Source organism: Giraffa tippelskirchi, chromosome 2 (assembly GCF_054371585.1).
Source record: "Giraffa tippelskirchi isolate mGirTip1 chromosome 2, T2T-mGirTip1v1.2.pri, whole genome shotgun sequence".
Taxonomy (NCBI): domain Eukaryota; kingdom Metazoa; phylum Chordata; class Mammalia; order Artiodactyla; family Giraffidae; genus Giraffa; species Giraffa tippelskirchi.
The window spans coordinates 187,043,608-187,061,676 of record NC_137276.1 but is presented as its reverse complement, the minus strand read 5'-3'; the positions used below and the strand labels follow the sequence as shown (position 1 = coordinate 187,061,676).

The window sequence follows — 18,069 nt, the reverse complement described above, 5'->3', positions numbered from 1 at the left end:
TTGGCTTAAAGCTCAACATTCAGAAAACTAAGCTCATGGCATCTGGTCCCATCACTTCATGTGAAATAGATGGGGAAACAGTGTCAGACTTTATTTTTTGGTGCTGCAAAATCACTGCAGATGGTGATTGCAGCCATGAAATTAAAAGACGCTTACTCCTTGGAAGGATGGTCATGACCAACCTAGATAGCACCTTTAAAAGCAGAGACATTACTTTGCCAACAAAGTTCCGTCTAGTCAAGGCTATGGTTTTTCCATTGGTCATGTATGGTTGTGAGAGTTGGATGGTGAAGAAAGCTGAGCGCCGAAGAATTGATGCTTTTGAACTGTGGTGTTGGAGAAGACTCTTGAGAGTCCCTTGGACTGCAAGGAGATCCAACCAGTCTATCCTAAAGGAGATCAGTCCCGGGTGTTCATTGGAAGGACTGATGTTGAAGCTGAAACTCCAAACTTTGGTCACCTCATGCGAAGAGTTGACTCATTGGAAAAGACCCTAATGCTGGGAAGGATTGGGGGCAGGAGGAGAAAGGGACCACAGAGGATGAGATGGTTGGATGGTATCACCGACTCAATGCACATGGGTTTGGGTAAACTCCGGCAGTTGGTGATGGACAGGGAGGCCTGGCGTGCTGCGATTCATGGGGTTGCAAAAGTCGGACACGACCGAGGGACTGAACTGAACTGATGTGGCAAATGCCATACTGAAGGAGGAAATTCACTGTACAAATTCCCATACAATAGAGTGTTGAAATTCATTGCTCTGGGGGAAGATACGGACTTTGATCGAGTTTCCATCCCAGGAAAAACTTGGACGAGGCTGGAAATAAAATGCCAGAATCTATGAAACTTGGGCCAGTGACCTTTCTCTGGGGTTAGTTGGTCCAATAGCTACAAATATTAAGTTAACTTAAACTGAATTGAGCATATGGTCTTTAATAAAGCCGGCACACTGGGACATCCACAGATTACATTTATAATTTTGTTTGGATCTGTAAATGGCTACTGTGTACGGACTGTGGTAGAGAGGTGTTTAGGAGGAGGAACTCTGGAGAGTAGTGATGAGGCAAGGATATGACTCCAAGCTGTATCCCCTACTTCGGAAGAAAAACCTTTGCATCCCTGGGGAGGAGTAGCAAAGAGTTAGTTTCTCTGAAGCTGGGATGTGTTTGGTTTGGCATTTGCCCTGGGCTGTTATATTCTCTCCAGAGTGGTCTTGAAGCTAGGAAGTTGAACAGATGGTAAGGACCCAGTAAGGTGTCTGAGAAACAGAGAGAATGAAGAACAGAGGTAACAGAGCAAATAGGACAGGCAAGATGAGTCTAGAATGATAAGCCACACCTGCTGAGATGACAGAAGAATGAGGAAATAATAAAACAGCATGTTGGGTGGGACCCACATACTTTTCAATCAACTGTATAAATGCTTTTATTGGAGTGGAGACTAGGTGTTATCTAGTTAGTCAAGTTTTAACTGCAAGCTGGGCTTTCTCACTCCTGCTCATAACTTCCCCTCCCCCAATTATTCACTAAGACACTTCACATTTATACACCATCAGCGATATATTGTTTAGTAGGAGAGAGTCTAATCTTAAAGAGTTTACAGCCATATATTCAACCAACCAGAGCAGTATATAATTTTGCTTGTTCATATCTTTCCTTTCCAACCCCCACAACCTTGTTTATTTATTAAGCAAACTCTCATGTATATTGTGCCATGTTTCAGGTAGTATTCCAGGCATTACAGATGCCTACAAATTTCATGTTCATAGAATCCCTCTGGGGTAAGGGCTGTTACTATTCTCATTTTATCTATAAGGAAACTGTGGGCATAGAAGTTAAATAACTCTCCCAAAGTCATCTAGCTAGTAAGTGGCAGAGCTGAGATTTGAACCAGTGACTTTGGCTCCAGAGTCTGTGGTCTTAACAATTTTACCACATTGCATGGTCTTGGTTTTGAATTGGTAGTTCACAGAAATAAAAAAAAATTGAATGATGAACACAGGATCTAATTTTAACTAATTTCCTGTTGGAGAGGAAAATAGTTCATTTTCTTTTTTAAAATAAGAGCCAAAAAAAAGTCAGTTGCTCCTAAGTAGTTTTAGAACTTACATCATTTTTTCACTGTGCAAGAAATGACTTGAGAGAATAAGGTGCAATGAGGGAATTATTTAACTGTCCATTAGAGTTTCTTCCAAAGCTTAGGCTATTTCTATGAAGCCAAAAGAAAAGAGGCTGTTCTTGTGTTCACCGGGGCCAAAGTTATCGCCAACTCTGCTACCCTCCAGGTGGTTCTGCTGTTTTACTTATTAAACAGCTATTGATGGGATTCCATTTATGTGCTGTTCCTGGGCTGGATGAGATGGACATCCATGGAAATACACACGTGGCATCTGCCATTAATGAGCTTAAAATTTAAAGAAGGAGACTAGACACACACATACCATCTTTAAATAACCTTCACAAATCTAGCAGCATGTGAGCAAGCACTCAAATAGAGATTTCAGGGGTGAAGATCAGTAGGGAAAATTTATGGAAAGGCTGATTTTGAATAGATGGGGAGATGGCGTATTGAACCTATACACCTCTGCAGATTCTCTTAGTCTTATCTGGTTCAAGAGCTTTGACCTCTTCCATCCATCTGCTCTGCCTCAGCTGGGAGCTTGACAGAGTCTGTGGTCTTTGACATTCTACCACCCAAGACTGGCCAGCTCCATGCCTGGACTCTCTGGTTCCTTCCACACTTTGAGACTTGTATGATATATCATACTACTAAGCATGGGCTCTATCTGCCTAAGCAGCTCTTCAGGGGTCCAGAAGACGCAACCTAGAAGAGAGTTGACTTGGGCAACGAGAAATAAGAGCTGGAAAGAATTTGGACAGGTAAGTACTCTTTCCTTTTCATCCTTCAACGGACTCATCCAAGACAGTTTCTCTTACCAGCCTGCCTGGAGACATTCTGGGTAGCTGAGTAGGTGACCTGCTAAGTGACTGAGATTCTTCAAGCTCATAGTGAAGTAGAGGCCATTGCTGTTATGTTATCTTTTATTGCTTGTCATCATTCCCTGTGTCCCTTTCTTTTTCCTTCACTCTTGTCCCAGGATTGCATTTCCCTAAAGAAATATCCTATAATTTTTGCCACAGTTTCTGTTTTCTAGAAGTTTTGGAGTAAGACAGAAGAGATGAAAATCTTTGTAGAGTATAGGATATACAAAGGAATGATCTGGATTGAGAACATTTATGTTGGGAATAGCCATGGTCAAATTTTAGAGGGCCATGATGAGAGACATATAGATTCTTGGAAAGCTTTTAAACAGAGGAGTGCCATAGTGGAAGCTGGGGTTTAGGAAGGTAGATCAGTTCAATTCAGTCTCTCAGTTGTGTCTGACTCTTTGCGACCCCATGGACTGCAGCACGCCAGGCCTCCCTGTCCATCACCGACTCCTGGAATTTATTTAGACTCATGTCCATTGAGTCGGTGATGTCATCCAACCATCTTATCATCTGTCGTCCCCTTGTCCTCCTGCCCTCAATCTTTCCCAGCATCAGGGTCTTTTCAAATGAGTCACTTTTTCATATCAGGTGGCCAAAGTATTGGAGTTTCAGCTTCGGCATCAGTCCTTCCAATGAATATTCAGGACTGATCTCCTTGAGGATGGACTGGTTGGATCTCCTTGCAGTCCAAGGGACTCTCAAGAGTCTTCTCCAACACCTTGCTTCAAAAGCATCAATTCTTTGGCGCTCAGCTTTCTTTATAGTCCAACTCTCACATCCATACATGACTACTGGAAAAAACCATGAAGGTAGATCAGGTTGAAATAAAAACTGGGATAGTGGAAGTGGGGAGAACTGGAGGCAGTCATTCACTAGGCATGAGTAAGAGGAAGGTACAATGAGAAGATAAAGGAGGGGGGAATGCCAGTGAGTATGACACTCCTGAGGTCATGCTACTGAGTAGCCATGGTTCAGAGCGGGTCATAGGGCTTTATGCTGAGCCTGGCTATGTGGCTGTAGATTTTCCTGCTCTCTATCAATATGCTTCTAGGGCACATACAGGAATTCTCATTTCATGATGCGTTTGTGTACTATAAAAAAAAAATTGCCAGAGTACTGATGAGATACTTACATGGTCTATTTAGTATGGATCTTGTTAATTATGTTTTGTTAACTTTGTAAATTAATTTGTTAACAGGTTAACATTAATATGTTAAAATTTTGCTAATTAAGATTACTACTATGAAAATTGTTATTTACAGTACTTTTTAAAGAACAAACAGATGAACCCTGTGGTTGTGTATCAATTGGCTCTTCTTGTAAAGCCAGAGTAACCACATAGCACTCATGTAGTCATGACTTTTGTCTAGATCTTGCTGTTCATGAGAAGGCAGAAGTGGGTGGAGCAAGCCGTATATTCATTCTGAATCTGAAATGCAAATGCGTAAGCTCCATTTTATTAATTTTGTGTAATCCTCAGCTACATTTAAAAATACTTCTGCATACTTTTTGAGTTGTCATGTACTTTATACATCGGCCAGTTATTGGACACTTGAGTTTGTGTTGAAGTTCCCCATGTCCAGGATTGTATGTTTGCCTGGAAGAGAGAATAATTAATATTCCAAAGCATTACTTGAGTACAGTTTATATGCTGAGGCAGGTAGGCAGACGTAAACTGTAAACCGAGGGAGATAATATAGCTACCCAGACTCTGAGGTAAGGCTAGCAAAGAAATCTTTAAGTTAAAACATACAAAAAAACTGGAAACATGAAGTTTTTGATTTGTTGTGCGTGATATTATGGTTTCCAGGGACTTGAAGTGTTTCTGGCTGGTGACTCAGGAGTCTGCTTTTGACTCAGCTAGTCGGTCTTTCCGTGGTGGCGCAGGTACCAAAGAGCATCCTTTTTCAAGGGGTGGTATTCCAGTAGAGGTGCCCCATTTGTCTTTCTGTTAGTGTGGTGATCATCATGCTTATGATAGGATCTCATTTCCTTTGAGCCCTCAAAATCTATCTTGCAGAGATCAAGCCTGATCCAGAGGTGAGTGTCTCAGCTGCTTTTTTGTCTCAGTTTATTGGTAGAGAGTCAGCTGCTTGTCATCAGTAACCGACTGGTTTCAGTTTCATCACAGGAAGATGTGAGCCAGAAACAGCATTTAGAAATCAACCAAAGGCTTGTGGGAGTCTGACCAGTGTCATAGGTAGAAGGCTGAACAGTGCTGAGGAAGTTTCAGAAATGGGGGGAATTTAAAAACTGGAGGGAGTGTCACATTTTGAAGTGATGGAGGAGGGGCAAAAAGACCCAGACCACCTCAGCAAGGAAGTGTGAGTACAAGGAACACATGGAGGAAAGCTGAAGAAGACACAGACTTAAAAAAAGAAAAAAAACACAACTCTTATCCTTAGGGGAAAGTATGTGCTATGAGTTAGCTCTATTAACCACCAAGATCCTTATACCAGAAGATTTGAGCACTGCTTAAAACATTGCTACGAGGTCATGGAAATTCTCTTGGCTTACTTTCTGTCAAGTCGTTTCCAGTCTTTCTACACATGAACTTACCTCAGTCCCCAGATGTGTTTGACTGTCTCGCTTTGTCTGGGCTTGGTGGCATTTTGCTTTGGTCTATTTATCGTGGTTCTGACCTATTAGCCTCACACAATGTTGCCTGCAATAAATGTCTGTCGGCATCATGTTGTCTTGTTCATAGGTTTGATGTTTCCTATATATGAGCTGTCCATTCCTCAGGACATAGATGTCCAGTATTTATCGCTCTATCTGGCCTGTTAAGAAAATTATTTTTCTATGAAAAAAACATAAAAACAAAATAAAACAGAACTTGACTAACAAACTAATCAATCAGCCCGTCCCCCTCAAATCCCTTAAGATTCTCATGTCTGGAGAGTAATTGCAGGGACCCCAAAAAAAGCTGCCTGGATTCCCAAGGCAAATGCCCACTGAAGAGTCTCCCAGACTGTAGCCACTGATCCCAACTTCAGCTGTGGGTGAGCAAGTGTGGCTGAGCCAGCAGGCTGCTTCACAGATGCTCAGCTGGCCTCAGAGCCTTGCTGATGCCAGCTTTTCACATGACCTGATTATGTCTCTAAATGTACAGAACTGATATCTGAAGGTTGTCTGAGTTGCTCTGCAAAGTGCTGGCATTTGCTTTGGGTTCAAGGATTTGCCTTTCTATGTCTTTTTTTTTAATATAGGAGAATGAGACATGAAGAAATGTAGCTTCCACCAGCACCTCTTGACAGACAATCAGTGTTGTCCTTGCCAAATCCAATGGTGTTCAATTCTTTTCTAAACTCCTTCACTCTATCTTTATATACTTTCTTCCTTGGAGACTAGGTTAATTTTGATTTCAACTTTCACTTCTTTGAAGAGAATACTTGCCTCCATTTACTGAGCTCCAGATTTTCACCTGAACTCTAGTACTCATTTATAGCTGCCTACTAGATGCCTTCAGTGTTATGAGATCATTTGGAAATCATTATGTTCCAGGCTAAACTTACTTTCTTTAAAGTTTCCCCACGGATAAAGACAAATATATTACTTATATGTGGAATCTAAAAAAATGATACAAATGGACTTATTTACGAAACAGATATAGACTCACAGATATAGAAAACAAACTATGGTTACCAAAGGGGAAGAGGGCAAGAGAGATAAATTAGGAGTTTAGGATTAACAGACACACACTACTACATATAAAATAGATAACCAACAAAGACCTACTATTATGTTGGTGCAAAAGTATTTGCAGTTTTGCATTGTTGAACTTTGCTGTTTGATATTGGAATACATTCTGAGACAAATGTGGGTTATGTTATACACCATTTTAATGTGCATTTCTCACTTTATGTTTTTCTGTTAATGACTTATTATTTGCTGTTTATTTTATATTTATTTTAGACTAGGGAAATGATGTTAGACAAAAAGCAAATTTGAGCAGTTTTCTTACTCAAGTTCAAAATGGTCATAAAGTAGTGGAGACAACTCACAACATCAACAACACGTTTGACTTATGAACTACTCTAAATGTAGAGTGCAATGGTGGTTCAAGAAGTTTTGCAAAGGAGATGAGAACTTTGAAGATAAGAAGTGTAGTGGTCAGCCATTGGGAGTTGACAACGACCAACTGAGAGCCATCAGCAAAGCTGATCCTCTTACAACTACATGAGAATTTGTTTAAGAACTCAATGTGGACCATTCTACAGCTGTTCAGCATTTGAAGCAAATTGGAAAGGTAAAAAAGCTCAAAAAGTGGGTGCCTCATGAGCTGACCACAAATTTAAAAAATCGTTGTTTTGAAGTGTCATTTCTCTTATTCAGCGCAACAACAATAAACCATTTCTTGATCAGGATTGTGACCTGCAATGAAAAGTGGATTTTTATTCAACTGGTGATGACCAGCTCAGTGATTGGACTTAGAAGAAGCTCTAAAGCACTTCCCAAAGTCAAACTTGCACCGAATAAAGGTCATGGTCACTGTTTGGTGGTCTGCTGCTGGTGTGATCCACTACAGTTTTCCTAGTGAAGCCACTACATCTGAGAAGTATGCTCAACAAATCGATGAGATACACTGAAAACTTCAATGCCTGCAGCTGGCATTGGTCAACAGAAAGGGCCCAATTCTCCTCCATGACAATGCCAGACTGCACATCGCACAAACACTGCTTCAAAAGTTGAATGAATTGGGCTATGAAATTTTGCCTCATCTGCCATATTCACCTGACTTCTCACCAACTGACTATACCACTTATTCAAGCATCTCAGCAACTTTTTGCAGGGAAAACACTTCCACAAACAGCAGGAAGCATAAATCGCTTTCCAAGTGTTCATCAAATCCTGAAGCATGGATTTTTATGCTACAGGAATAAACCATCTTATATCTAGTTGGCAAAAATGTGCTGATTATAATTGTTCCTATTTTGATTAATAAAGATGTGTTTGAGAAGAAATGGTATTGACCTAATAGATGCAGAAGATATAAAGAAGATGTGGCAAGAATACACAGAAAAACTAAACAAAAAATATCTTCACAATCCAGATAACCACAGTGGTGTGATCACTCACCTAGAGCCAGACATCCTGGAGTGCAAAGTTAAGCAGGCCTTAGGAAACATCATTATGAACAAATCTAGTGGAGGTGATAGAATTCCAGCTGAGATATTTCAAATCCTAAAAGGTGATGCTGTGAAAGTGCTGCACTCAATATGCGAGCAAATCTGGAAAACTCAGCCGTGGCCACAGGACTGGAAAAGGTCATTTTTCATCCCAATCCCAAAGAAAGGAAATGCCAAAGAATGTTCTTTTTTTGCCTTTTTAAAATTAATTAATTTATTTTAGTTGGAGGCTAATTACTTTACAATATTGTAGTGGTTTTTGCACAATTTCTCTCATCTCACATGCTAGCAAAGTAATGCTCAAAATTCTCCAAACTACGCTTCAACAGTACATGAACCAAGAACTTCCAGACGTTCAAGCTGGTTTTAGAAAAGGTAGAGGAATCAGAGATCCAATTGCTGACATCTGCTGGATCATAGAAAAAGCAGGAGAATTCCAGAAAAACCTCTACTTCTGCTTCATTGACTGCAATAAATTATTTGACTGTGTGGATCACAATAAACCATGGAAAAATTTTCAAGAGATGGGAATACCAGACCACCTTACCTGCCTCCTGAGAAATCTGCATGCAGGTTAAGAAGCAACATTTAGAACCAGACATGGAACAATGGACTGGTTCCAAATTGAGAAAGGAGTATGTCAAGGCTGTATATTGTTACCTTGGTTATTTAACTTACATGCAGAGTATATTGTGTGATGTGCTGGGCTGGATAAACACAAGTTGGAATCAAGATTTCTGGGAGAAATATCAACCTCAGATATGCAGATGACACCACCCTTATGGCAGAAAGTGAAGAGAAACTAAAGAGCCTCTTAATGAAAGTGAAAGAGAGTGAAAAAGTTGACTTAAAACTCAACATTCAAAAGTGAAGATCATGGCATCCAGTCCAATCACTTCATGGCAAATAGATGGGGAAACAATGTAAACAGTGACAGATTTTCTTTTCTTGGGCTCCAAAATCACTGTGAATGGTGACTGCAGCCATGAAATTAAGATGCTTGCTCCTTGGAAGAAAAGCTATGACAAACCTACACAGCATATCAAAAAGCTGAGACATTACTTTGCTGACAAAGGTCTGTCTAGTCAAAGCTATGGTTTTTCCAGTAGTCATGTATGGATGTGAGAGTTGGACCTTAAAGAAAGCTGAGTGCTGAAGAATTGATGCTTTAGAACCATGGTGTTGGAGAAGACTCTTAAGAGTCCCTTGGACTGCAAGAACATCAAACCAGTCAATCCTAAAGGAAATCAGTCCTTAATATTCATTGGAAGGACTGATGCTAAAGCTGAAACTCCAATACTTTGGACACCTGATGTGAAGAACTGACTCATTAGAAAAGACCCTGATGCTGGGAAAGATTGAAGACAGGAGGAGGAGGGGACGACAGAGGATGAGATGGTTGGATGGCATCACCAACTCATTGAATATGAGTTTGAGCAAGCTCTGGGTGTTGGTGATGAACAGATAAGCCTGATGTGCTGCAGTCCATGGGGCTGCAAAGAGTGGGACATGACTGAGTTGACTGAACTGAACTGATAATGATTTAAAATTTAGAGTCCAAAACTGCAATTATGTTTGCAGCAACCTAATATATAGCAAAAAGAACTATATTCAATATTTTGTAATAACTTATAATGGAAAATAATCTGAAAAATGTATATAACTAAATCACTTTGCTGTACCTCTGAACCTAACACAGCATTGCCAATCAGCTATATGTCAAAGAAAAAAGCTTTCTCAATTTGCTCCCAATTTTATATTTCTAAGTCTGGAATTGATAGATTATCTTTTAGTCCCTATATGCATTTAATACCTTGTTTTATCAAACCCTATTTTATATAGTTCTTTACTTTGTTTTCTTTCTCTTTAATTTTCATTGCCACACTCCAAGTCTCTTGTTCTTAAATAATAGCCTTGACTGATCTTCCTACTGCTAGATGTATCCTCTTCAAACATCATCTTTACTGTGAAACTGTTGCTCTCCATAACCTACAGCGCAAAGCAAGAATTCCTAGTTGAGTCTGTTCTAATGTAATCTACATACTTAACCTGAACTTTTCCTACTAGGTTTTGGAGAATCTGAATTCTGGGTAGGCTCACAGAGAGGAGGGCTTGATAAGGAGGAGATGGAACATGTTGTAAAAGCAGCTGTCAGGTCACCAGTGTAGGTTTCTCAAATTCCGTATTGAGTTGGCTCACTGTCCTATCAATGATGGGCATAAGAAATGAATTAGATACCTGGGTGAGGCAGCCTGGTGCAAATTTCAGATAAATACTTGGTCTCTCTTGTGCTGATGCCAAATGAAATGAGAAGGCAGAAAATGGAAATGGGATTATGGTACAGCAGGATGGATTTGAGTTAGACAAAGAAGAGAAAAGTTACAATAAATATTTGAATGCATTTAACTCTAGTAGAACTTTTCTGATGAGGACTGTATGTGCACTAAACCAATGAAGGACTAAATATATTTGCAAATATAAATTCATACCTAAAGTATTGTGGAGAACTATATGCTTTGTATTTAAGAGTAGACTTAAAAATTATTAGCTGACCACAGAGACTTGAGAGTAGCATGTGAAAGAGAATTCTGGAGCTGCTACTTTGAAAACTAGAGGAATGTGGTATCACTTTTACTTCTTTCCCATGATAATTGCATTAGGTGTGACAAGTAAAGACTGACTTCCACGGTGTGGAGCATTTCCCAAAATCTAAGGAGATCAGTCTCGCAATGATCTAGTACAGGTTGATGTTCTTCCTCCTTTTATTCAGCTTTTAGAAAATGGCTTATAACTTTTGCCTTCAGAGATGTAATGTTTGCTTTCCATGAACAATAACCCACTAGGCCAGGTTTGGCTTAACATTCTGAAAGATTCCAGCTATAGCAGAGGTAGAATAATCCACCACCTAAAGGCACATGAGGCTGCATCAGATTTGAAGAATAGAAGTCAGGAACAATCAACGGGCATGTAGATACTGGGGCAAAGTGCTGATTTGGAAACCAATTTATATGTGTGTGTTTCTGGCCTGGTATAAAGACAGGCCTCCTGGGACAAATTTCATCCTTTTATCTTTGAAATAGACTATGAGAGAGGCTTTGTGGGTAGCTTCCTTTCCAGACAAAGAGAAGCTGGTAGAAGTTGGGTAGATGACTCTCATGGCCAAAGAGGCCAACAATTCTGGGCACATCAGTGATGCGAGATGAGCAAAAACAGGTGCTTCATACACTGAACATCTTAACTCTCAGCATGGGATCAGTAGCTACCTTTGAACCTTTGTCTTTTCCAAATCAAATACTGGCAATTTCACTTTGATTACAGGGACAATTACTTTCTCTTACTATAATCTTTTAAGTATTCAACTAGACTATGTAAAACTGCCACTAACAATCTGTGAGGTCAATTTGCTGATGCTCAAAGTCTATATGTGTGTTCTAGTTTCTAGTTGTTGGATAAGTTGGAACTGATGATAAGCTGTAAACTGAAATAAACTATTTTCATCCCAATTGCCGGAGAAGGCAATGGCACCCCACTCCAGTACTCTTGCCTGGAAAAATCCCATGGAGGGAGGAGCCTGGTAGGCTGCAGTCCATGGGGTTGCAAAGAGTCGGACACGACTGAGCGACTTCACTTTCACGCAATGGAGAAGGAAATGGCAACCCACTCCAGTGTTCTTGCCTGGCGAATCCTAGGGACAGGGGAGCCTGGTGGGCTACCGTCTATGGGGTCGCACAGAGTTGGACATGACTGAAGTGACTCAGCAGCAGCAGCAGCAGCATCCCAACTGACATTTTAAAGATGTCTATTTATCATTCCTACATTATTAAAGTAACTAGTTTAATGAGAGAGTAAGATGGGGTCTACAGTAATGTATAGTTTTTTTGACTAAGGAAGAAGCCAGCAGTTGATTTCCTCTCATATTTTTATCCTTATGGTATATGATGAAGCAATAAATGTTTTGAAATTGATACGATAAAAACTGGGGCACTGTAATGTATTCTGAGTGTCTTATATGGATCTGGGTCTAATCCAGGCACAATTTGAAGCAAAGATAATAATGTTATATTCTTACTCACCCCCAACCCCCAACCATTCTTTTTTGTTGTGAACAGAGATTTTTTTTTATCCAAAAGCAAGACTCACTTGAGTTAATATATATGATGTCTGTTTTTCTCTCTCTGACTTCACTCTGTATGATAGTCTCTAGATCCATTCACATCTCTTCAAATGACACAATATCGTTCCTTTTTATGGCTGGATGATATTCCATTGTGTATATGTATCACATTTACTTTTATCTATTCCTCTATATTCATGGAATGTAGAAAAATGATATAGATTAACTTATTTGCAAAGCAGAAATAGAGACATAGATGTAGAGAACAAATATATGGATACCAAGGGAGGAAGAAGAGTGGGATGGATTGGGAGATCGGGATTTGCATATATACAGTGCTATGTATAAAACAGATAACTAGTAAGAACCTACTATATAGCATAAGAACTGCTCATTGCTCTGTGGTGACCTAAAAGGGAAGGGAATCAAAGGAAGAGGGGATATGTGTATATGTGTGGTGGATTCACTGTGCTGTACAGCAGAAACTGACACAACATTGTAAAGCAACTATACTCCAATAAAAAAAAAAGTAGGATTCACTTCCTTGAATCTGGAATCCTAGGTCAATCTATACCCACTATGTTTTCCACAGAGCAGTCCCTGGGCAGCTGTGCCAAACAAATTCACTTGTTTTACCGAGAATGGAAATGACCCAGATTTGACCAAAGTTTGGACTTGCCACTCTAGAGGAGAGCCAGTCTCTCAGTTAATGCAGAACCTTGAGTCTCTTTGACTTTGCTGGTTCTATGAGGTTGAGAGAATTTATGAATATGAAAAGAGAATTCTGTTATCCTAGAAAGAATTGAAGTCGTTCTTACCTTGTCTCATTAGTATTCCATTCATCAGAGGGTTATATATTTCTCCAAGGCAGGGTGGGAAAAGTTTTCTGAAGGCAGGATGAGAAAGAAACTGGGCAAATGAAGGATGTAGAGTTTGTAGAGGTAAAAGGAGAAGGACTAACTTGTGAGCTGTCTTCAAGAGGAATGAATACAAAGTATTAGCTTTCTCTGTTGTTTGTGTTTTTCCTTGCAGATACCTTGACTATGAATATTGGTTTTAATAAGGAAGCAAAATGAATTCTGACAAGAAGTTTGGGAGCTGTGACTGGCAGAAGAAAAATGAAGCCAAACAGCATGGAGGTGTGTCATTCTTACTCACTACTGGGTTTTACCTTGATCTACACTCAGTTATCAACATCTTTTCAAAATGCTTGGCACTCATTCATGAAATAGCATACATGTCCTGACATTGAAGTAATGGATGAACTTTCAGGTACATTGTATTGAAATAAGCCTCTCTCCTTTTCTTTCCACACTGTAAATTCATTAGTATATCTATCCATTCAAGAGCCATCCGCTGAGAGCTCATTATGTGATAGGCACAGTGGTAAGCACTGTAGATTATCAAACACTTAGTTCCTAGAAATGTTATAACAGTAAACAATTTGCTTTTTTTTAAATTTGCTTTTATTCTAAAATTTGTTTTGGTTTTATGACTCATGCTAAAGGTTTCAAACCAAGAATCCCCAAATGAATAAAGAAGGTGGAGATATTTGTGATGATGTATAGCTTTTTAGATCTGCATTTCGTTGAACTCATAAAGGCACTACCTTATTCATTATTTAAAATATTGCAAGCCAATTATGAGTAAGATAGGCTCCTGACTGACTCCAGAGGTGCCCTAGTTGTTGCTCAGAAGTCAAAGTACTAGTCTTTTTTGTTCTATTCTCTCTGTGTTATCCTGTATAATATTTACAGCAAATGAACCCTTGTATTTGTCAGTATGAAATTTATACCCATTCCTATTTATGGTATAATGCTACCGTAATAGCTACATAAACTCACAGGCATGGATTTAGGAAATGTGAAGGGAAAAGGAGACCATGAATCAAAAAAGAAGTCTTGAAAGAACACAGAAAGAAACTGACAAAAACAAGAAGTACACATCCTTGGGTGGGAGGATGGAAGAGAAACAAAATCATAATTATCATTTAAAGAACTCATGAATAAGTTACCCTTTTCATGGTCACAGTGAAAGAAATACAGGTGATGAGGGCTTCCAGTGGAAAGGAAGAATGGCAAGGAAGGGTTAGTGGGTGACTTGTTTCCCTCCTGAGAAGGAAAAAAAAGTGAAAACCTGAGCAATGGCAATCAATGTCAGTTTTAGTAGAGAGAAGAGATGGTGGTATAGCTGTGAGGCTTGGGGAGGATTCTCTAACCAGCTTCAAGGCTAAGTGTATGCCGTGCAGGAGGGTATTTTATGGAAAGAGTGGGCCAGCTACCAGTGAAGATGTGGTGAACACAAATGTGGGAGGTGTTGGGGAATCAGACTTAATGTCTGATTTCTGTGATAGTTTGGAATTTTAATTAAACACCTTAGCAAAACTTCCTGGTAGGAGGATTTGTCCCATATTTCAAATGTTTCTCAAGTGCTGGGAAATGGAAATTTCCAACTGGCAGCATTTCATAATTCTGATAACCTGGGGAAATTAGTATAGCAAGTATAGGTTTCATTCTTGAATCACACACTCCCCTTCCCCTGAAAATATCAGTTTAATCATATGGTTACTTGAGGTGTTAGTTTCAGAGAAGGTTGAGCTACAGCATAGCCTGTATAGGAATGATGCATGTTAAAGAAATCTAATTTGTGCTGCTACACTCAAGTCTCAGAGAATCAAAATAAGAACCTCTTCTTTTGTAATAAATAATCAAATCTCAAATGAATTCTATAGCTGTTTGAAAAACATTCTGCTGTCCTTTCTTCAGAGGTTCATGCTAATAGATGCCTTGGACCCTCTCTTGACTATGGGTGTCCAATGGTCTTGGAATGAATGGTAATAATAACTCAGCCAATCAGTGCTTGTCTGAACAGTCTCCTGAGAACAGGTGCTGTGAAATACAGAAAGCGAGGAAGACTGGGTTGTGAAGGAAGATGAATTTACTGTCAGGAGTGGTTGGATTTGGACAAATACAAGACAAAAAAGAAAGGTCATTCACCCATTCCAATGATGGGAGAAGAGAAAAGCAAAGTGGAGAAGTGAGGGGGAAAAAAACCCATTAACCAAATTGACCAAAAAAAAAAAAAAAAAATCTAACAAAAACTAGATTGATGAATGACCTTTAGCTGTGGAAAGATACTATTCTGTTGAAACATGAACTGAAAGGATTTCTTCTGAGGGCTAATTTACATGTTTTCTTTTTCAGTCTTCAACTTATTTGAGTAGATGCATGGTTCTGCATGGTTATGTTTGTCTCTCTGAAAAAGAAAAATGGATCAGCTTGATATAGCTTGATGTAAGCAGTCAGTCAGGTGATCACTGTGAGAGACATGACTAAAGCCAGATTAAGTCTTGTTAGAAGAGGGGACATTTGGGGGCTTGCCTTGAGGTGGTATTTTATTGATATAATTTATGGAGGGATTTTCCTTCCCAGCTGAGTATGGCTGACACTGGTCTTGTTTCAAGGAAACAGGACCCTTCTAAGAGGTGCTGAGAGCATAGGCCCAATATAGTCCAGTCGTACTTGAAGACATTTGTGGTGGGCAAAAAAATCTCCCCAAAGATACCCTTATCTGAAAACTGTGGATTGTATTACTTTACCCATTGCATATGTGATTAAGGTAAGGATCTTGACATGAGAGATTAAGCTAGATTATCTAGGAGGTCCAATCTAATCACACCTGCCTTTAAAAGTTGAGAAACTTTCATAGTTGGGTCAGAGAGAGGTGTGATGATAGAACAAGGATCAGACTGATATACTATGAGAAGGACCCATCCCACTGTTGCTGGCTTTGAAAATAGAGGAAGAGGGCTGCAAGCCAGGGAATGTGGGTGGCCTTTAGAGACTGGAAAGTCCAAGGAAATGGAGCTTCCAGAAAGAAACATGGCTGACCTCTAGAACGGTAAGATAATAAATTTATTTTGTTTTAAGGCACTAAGTTCACAGTAATTTATTATAGCAGCAAAAGAAAACCATCTCTTTGTTGTCTCTTGCTAGTTCATTTCATGGATTCTGTCTAAATAATAAAGCACCATGTTAGGCCAGCTCCCCAAGGAGAATTTTGACCATAGAATATGATTTTAAAAGCTGAATTAGGTAAATAGGTCTTCCAGTAGATACTTTAACAAGGTAATATAGTCACTCTTTTTACTCATGAATACTTTTTGAGCCCTAATTATCAGCCAAGCATTTTATTAGGTTCTGGGAGTAAAATCTGAGTGAAGATAGAATCTATGCTGCCCTTGAGAAGGAGCTTATGGATTTGTTGGGGAAGACTGACTATCAAACCAGAAATTCCAATGTGTGGAGTGGATAAACTTGCTTTTCTTTGTTTTCATCACTATGGGAATTTAGAGTTCACCTTCCTTTACTACGTTAAACTAGTCACCACTCCTTCATCCAATTTGCATCTTCCACAGATTTGTTTAAATTGGGTTTATTGCCATTTCTCTGGTTATTTTTATCTGTTTTTAGGGGGTTATGAGACTTATATCTTGTGTGTATCATTGGCCTTGATTTTTCTCTCAGGAACTGGTGCAGCATGACTTTGCATTATCCCTCTGGAAAAATAAACCATAAAACAATCCCTCCTTGCACTAGTACTGAAGTAGGAGAAAAAAACAAAAAAATAAATAAGGCTACAGCTTCAATTTCAGGAGATGAGCTAGGTGCACACAGAACTTGCAAATAATTTAGCATTTCTTTCTGCTGAGCTGGTACAGAATAAGTTGGAACAAATGATAAGCAGGAGTTATTTTATGAGTAAAATAATTCAGGTCATAGTTGTTTGTTGCTACCAATTGTTTTCTAAAGTTAGAAGTCCTAAAGGTGTTGGCAGGTTCTTCTGGTGAAGGCATATCAAGCCACTGGTGATCAGCTCCCTAATTCTGACAGATACATCTGCCTGGTCAAGTACCTGGACCAAGAATAACTAGGTTAATTTTTCTTCTTGCCTCCCGTGCCCCTCCTTTTGTTGCCTCTACCAACAAAGGGAGGATATCAGGCAAAGGGAACAATACATCTATTACTAAGCAAAAATGTTTGGAAGACTTACAGCTGGAGTTCTCTGCCTGTTAACACTTAGTCAGATATTTTCACCTGAAAGGATGGTCTTTAATCCTCTTTCTGTGTTTTAAGGTGATGCCCTTTTAAAAACACGGCCCTGATTCATACAGATTAAATAGTGTTCAAATTGGCCAGAAAAAGAAAATAATAAATGGGTGTTCTTATTTGTTTCTGTTGGTCCCTTATTCATATTTCAGACATTGTGCTTCTGTGGCAAGTCTAGTCTATGGTCTCTGCAGGAAGGGTTCAGTACGCAGAAGAGAGTATGGAGTATGGAAGGGAGTACGCAGAAGTGGCAGATGAATGAGAGAGAAATTATGTTGAGTTAAATCCTTTCAGGGAGGTGATCTGTGACTGTGTGATAAAATGTACAGAGGTTAATTGCTCTTCCTCTTCTCACACATGGTTGCCTTGCTGTGCAATCCCGTCTGTATGTGCCTGCAGAGAGCAAACGACAGATGTTACAAATTGGAGGTACGGAGAGGGTGTAGTGTGAGAACAAAGGTGCTGGGAGTGGGCATGTGACAGATTGAGGGAAGAGCAGGTAACAAGCCTGGGCAGAGACAAGAAGCAACACTCAGGCTGTGGTGTGCTTAGTCACTCAGTTGTGTCTGACTGTTTGCGACTACATGAGGCAGATAACCAGAGCCTGAGAATATCACAAAGTTTCAAAGTCAAGGCTGTGAATTGATAAGGGATTTCTCTGTCTTCATCTTACACATGAAGAAATTATCTTACCTATTCTGTAGATTCAGGTGTCTAACCAAAAATTC

The 18,069-nt window shown here is 39.5% G+C and overlaps 1 protein-coding gene across 5 annotated transcripts in view; it reads left to right on the top strand.

Moving 5' to 3' along the window:
* ZPLD1 (zona pellucida like domain containing 1) overlaps positions 1–18,069 on the top strand; it is a 664,056-nt gene that overhangs the window by 97,049 nt on the left and 548,938 nt on the right. For 4 of the 5 annotated variants that reach the window (XR_014069128.1, XR_014069135.1, XR_014069134.1 and 1 more), the window contains exon 3: positions 13,266–13,372. The gene's annotated coding sequence lies outside the window, so the exon portion shown is untranslated. Of the gene's footprint in view, positions 1–13,265; positions 15,220–18,069 lie in introns of those variants that run through there. The other variant, XR_014069132.1, reaches the window with a different exon arrangement.